We start from the raw sequence: 5616 nt of genomic DNA on the forward strand, positions 1-5616 counted from the left end.
AGAAATTCACCCCGGATGCACATCTGCAACAGACTGTATAAAACATCACTTTCCTTCTGGTCATTAAGCTTCTGTGCTTGCTGCCTCTCCACCTGGCACCCCCTCCCCCGGGTCCTACCCCCAGGTAAGGCTCCAGGGAGCCCCTCGTCCCCCAGTGACACCTTCCCGACCTAGCTAGGTCCTGGGGACCACTCTCTGGCAAGCTCAGCCCAGCTGGGCAGGTAAGTGCTTCCAGTCGCCCCCCCACCCCCCCCCCACCCTCCCCCCACCTCCCCCATCTGCAGGCCCGGCCTCAATAGGAGCTGAGCGAGCTGTCTGCTCTTGAATCACGAGCCTGGTTTCAACTGACTTCACAGAAAACTACCTGCTTGTCTGCACGCACCCTTTCCTCTTTAAGTTTCAGCCAAAGCTGTCATTAGACCTGACCTCGGCAAAGAGTGTGATGGTAAATTCTCCACACTGAGTGTCCATGTGGTTCAAATTAAGATGAACCCCAATGCCCAGCCAAGCAGCACAAACCAAGGCTTCTAAAGAAACGCTCCTAAATACCGCGTGTACCAGCAACATGTTTATTTTCTCATTCCACTGACGTGTACTGAGCGTGCACCTCTGACCTTGAGTTAGTTACTTCACCTGCCTCAGCGGCTCACTTCTTACCTGGAGGACTGGAGATAACCCTGGTACCCTCCCCACACAACGGAGTAGCTGTTTACTTTCCTTCTGGGCATCTGTTTCCTCATCTCCCGGGGCTGTTGTGATTCAAAGCAAGCAAAGGCATGAAAGGTGCTTAGAACAGTGCTTGCGCACTACAGATGCCCGCCGCCAGTAATGATCCATTTATCAGCATCGTCCCCAACAAGTTATTGTGACCACATGGTGATCTCTACGGTCACTCCCGGCTCAGTGCCCAGCATATAGTAAGTGTCAATAAATCCTAGCTGTTGATGCTCTGTGGTTACTACTGCTTCGAACTTTTCAAAGGCTTTGACATCTATTTTTCACACACTCTCACAGCACATTCAGCTGAATTCTGTTTTCTTTGTACAACCAACCACCACAGATTCATCACTGTGGGAAGAAGACCTTTTCTAGTCTTTTTTATTTTGTAATGACACAATGCTTTGTGATGGAAAAGTCATTCGTTTAGTTTGATTTTCTGTGTTGTCCTTTTTTAAATGAATTGACTGACTTTTCTTTTTTTCCTGGGTTCCTCCAAGTTTTAAAACGGCACAAATGAAACATCCAGTGCAGGGGTCCTAGGCAGAGAGAAGCAGCCCGCTGCCCCAGTCTGTGTCACCCACAGACCACTGTGCCCTGAGCCTGGCCCGCTCTGGTCCTGCTCCGTGTGACTCAGGTCCTGCTCTGTGTGGCCTCACTGGTTTCTGCCTCGTGTCACCCTCGTGTCACATTCCAGGACTTTCCTGAGCTGCTCTCCCACCTCCTGGCCTATCGACTTTTTTTTTTTTTTTTTTTTGGCTGCGTTGGGTCTTCCTTGCTGCGTGCAGGCTTTCTCTAGTTGCAGAGAGCGGGGGCTACTCTTCGTTGCAGTGCACGGGCTTCTCACTGCGGTGGCTTCTCTTGTTGCGGAGCACAGGCTCTAGGCGCATGGGCTTCAGTAGTTGTGGCTCGCAGTCTCAGTAGTTGTGGTGCAAGGCCTTAGTTGCTCCGCGGTATGTGGGATCTTCCCGGACCAGGGCTTGAACCCGTGTCCCCTGCATTGGCAGGTGGATTCTTAACCACTGCGCCACCAGGGAAGCCCCGGCCTATCGACTTTAATGGTTGCTTCATCTGAGTGGCTTTGGGGTCCCTCCCTTAATCACACCTTACATGACACATCTGTTTTCTATCCAGTAGAAGAGTCCACAGAGGACATTTATTATTTCTTCTTTTTTATTGGCGTATTGTTGTTTTACAATATTGTGTTAGTTTCTACTGTACAGCAAAGTGAATCAGCTATACATATACATATGTCCCCTCTTTTTTGGATTTCCTTCTCATTTAGGTCACCACAGAGCATTGAGTAGAGTTTCCTGTGCTATACAGTAGGTTCTCATTAGTTATCAATTTTATGCCTAGTATCAATAGTGTATATATGTCAATCCCAATCTCCCAATTCATCCCACCCTACCCCCTTTCCCCCTTGGTATCCGTATGTTCGTTCTCTACGTCTGTGTCTCTATTTCTGCTTTGTAAGTAAGATCGTCTATACCAATTTTTTCAGATTCCACATATATGCGTTAATATACGATATCTGTTTTTCTCTTTCTGACTTACTTCACTCTGTATGACAGTCTCTAGGCACAGAGGATATTTAAAAGCACACCTCTTTCTCCTTTAAATCGTGTCCTCAAAGTTAGTACATTTAAAACAAGAAATATAATCACATTTTTCTTGAGTTAAATTTAATATACAGTTGAAGGAGATTGAAGTATGCCAAAATAGGCCACTTTGGCGTAAGGATTGTTTTGAGCTGAAAGCAATTAGCACTCTGCCTTCCTCTTTTCTACCTAAAAGCAGGGCGTACATTTCCCTTTGTAAAGATAACATAAATTCCCATTTGTACAGGTGTCTCTCTTTCCCATCCCAGGAAGAGGAGGATGACCCTGGTCACTGGAGATGACTCCTATCAATGGAGAAGGCACCAACCTGAGTCTGCATAACAAACTTACTAAATAACCTTTATCTTCCATTAGTTTTCCCCCATATATGTACCTTCCCACAATTTACCTCAGTGGCCTTAGAAGCTCAGCCCCCTCCCTTCCTTTGTCTGGTTAGATCTCCACAATTTATCACCCTTTGTTAAAACGGTATCTAAGCTCCCAAATCTAACCCCTTCCTTGGGTTTTCACTTCTTTCCTGTGAAGAAATACACATGAAATAAACCTTTTCTCCTGTTAATCTGTCTTTTATCAGTTTGATTAGCAGGCCCCAGGTCCTGAACCTACGAAGATAAAGTTTGGTTTTTTTTTTTAACCTCCCCCATATAGTCATATGTTGGCATTTTAGAAAATGCACAAACATTAAAAAAAATTTTTTAACTGCCCATAAGCAAGCTCTCCACCCCAAAACAAACAATGCTCCCATTTCTACATCATTTTTTCAAGTCTTCCCATCCTCCTTCTGCATCAACATATACGACGTGTGTGTCTGTATAACAGGGAAGTGTGTGTCAATAAAACAACGTAAAGAGCAGAGGAGGGGCTTCCCTGGCAGTCCAGCAGTTAAGACTTCGCCTTCTAATGCAGGGGGTGCAGGTTTGATCCCTGGTTGGTGAGCTAAGAGCCCATATGCCTCGTGGCCAAAAAACCAAAACATAAAACAGAAGCAATATTGTAACAAATTCAATAAAGACTTAAGAATGGTCCACATCAAAAAAATCTTAAAAAAAAGAGCAGGGGAGCCAGAGATGCAGAGTTGCTGGTACTGTTCTGGCCACTTCACCTCCTATCCATGCAACCTTGGGCCTGTCATCTAACCTTCCTCAGCTTCATTTCCTCGTCTGTGAAATGAGGAGAAGAGGATCTGCCTCACAACGTTGTTGTGAGGGTTCTGTAAGATGAGACACAGCAAGGATTGTTCACAGCACCTGGCACACAGTGAGTGCCCACGAAGGGGGAGCTATTTAAGGATAAATATTCATTTTAGTAAATAGATATTAGTAACCAATATTTCTGAAATTAAAATTATATTTATACATTATATATTTAGTATTTTTATAAGTTAAAAATACAAAGTTATAAATTACCACTTAAAATATATGATGGAGCTGTGATTACACCATAAATCCACACATCTAGCTTGAGTGTCACTTCACACCATATCGATATTTCCTGTCATTACAAACTCTTATAAGAGTTTTAAAGGCTGCATAAGACTCACTCCACTGTGTCTTTAATTTTTGACAGAACTGCTCGTCTCAATGCTATAAAGGCACAGCCAGGAGAGGAAAATCATTATGGTTCCCCCTTCCAGCCCCTCTAAAGTCCATTTTCCACCCCGGCTCCCTTTGGCTGCATTAAAATCTCTATGAAAGTGCTTTCTGTGCATTTGGACCTTTGATTTATAATCACCAGCTAAAATGAATAAATCATCTCTGGAGGAAATTATAGCAAGCATTTCAACTCCAAGGGCTTGGACAGAACTATTTCTCTTCTCCTCCAGGCCCTACAGGCACCCACAGTTGCCATTTCCTAGGACCTGGGAAGGAGTGCAGAAAAATGAGAGGCCTGAGCAGGCCACACTGCAACCACCGCACCTCTTAGGCACGAGGCACAGGGTGCTTTCTCTTCCCCTAAGGATGCTGGAAACACACTCAGCGGGAGGTGGGGCAGGAGTCCGGCCCCCATTCCACAGGCGTGAACACTGAGGTTCAGAAAAGTGAAGAACCTGGACCAGGGTCGCATGGATGGTGACAGAGCCAGGATCCCACCAGGTCTGGCCAAGTCCCTGTCCATGTTCTCCACCGACCCATGTTGTCCCCCAGAAGAGATGGGTGTTCTCCCAAGAGAGCAGCTTTGAGACAGGAGTTCAGCACAGCTGAGGCATGGAGGTGAGGGGTATGGGAACCCCCATCACACCCACACTTCCATTCCTAGCCAGGGTCTCCCCATGACACTGAAGAGCCCACTCACATACGCCAACGTGAACCCCACACTGGACCACACATCACCCTGGGATGGCTCCGGGCCGGCCCTTGTTCCCACCCAACCCTGCCTCCCTGGAGCAGACCTTCTAAACCTGGGGGGGACAAGGTGAGCCCAGCTTTTGCCCCTCCTCCCACCCCATGACCACAGGGACCTAGGCTGGGTGGTGGACCCACAGACGGAGACCCCTGCCTTGTCCCCATCTCCCCCGCCATGGCCTGACCCCTGGACCTTAGAGGGCTCCTGCCCTGGGGCCAGAGACCAGCCTAGGTAGATGTCCCAGGGTGTTGCTATGAGCAATCGGTCCCCAGAACGGCCAGAACTGTCTCCCCTAACTCCATGGAAAGAGAAACAAAGACCAAAAAATGCCCTCTGTGTGCCCTGGAGTGGCTTGTTTCTGGGTCTAGTTTCTCAGCACCTGAGAGCTTTTTAAATTAACATCAAAGAGTCACGGGTGGTGTTTCAGTGCACTCCCAGCTCTCCTACCCGGGAATGCAGGGTCAAGCCCACACCACACACCACTGTCCTCCTTCCCGCTGCAGGAAATTAGCCCGTCTCTTAGGAGAGAGTGAGCCACTACTCAATTGAAATTGATTTCCAGGCCTCAGCAGCCTCTGGAAGTTCTTCCCGCTGGGCTGGAAGTGGCTGGCTGATGGGAGATGGCTGCCCTTCCCCTGGAATCCTAGAGGAGCAGGAGGAGGAGGGACTTTCAAGAGCAAATGGGAAAGCGGCTGCCAGGGCTTGCAGCTGAAACCCGTGGCTTTAAGGGAACCATAAGTGCGTTTGGAATTGGGCTGATGGGGCTCGAGTCTGCCTCTGACACTTCCTAGCAGGTTAACTGTAAGACATTTCAGCTGTAACATGAGGATAGCGATAACTCAGCCCTCAGTGTCTTCAGCTGTAAGATGTCACAAGAACCTGGTGGCAAGACTGAAAACAAGCCAAACATCCATCGACTGGAGAATGGATAAAC

The sequence above is a fragment of the Eschrichtius robustus genome, chromosome 11, assembly GCF_028021215.1.
Source record: "Eschrichtius robustus isolate mEscRob2 chromosome 11, mEscRob2.pri, whole genome shotgun sequence".
Taxonomy (NCBI): Eukaryota; Metazoa; Chordata; class Mammalia; order Artiodactyla; family Eschrichtiidae; genus Eschrichtius; species Eschrichtius robustus.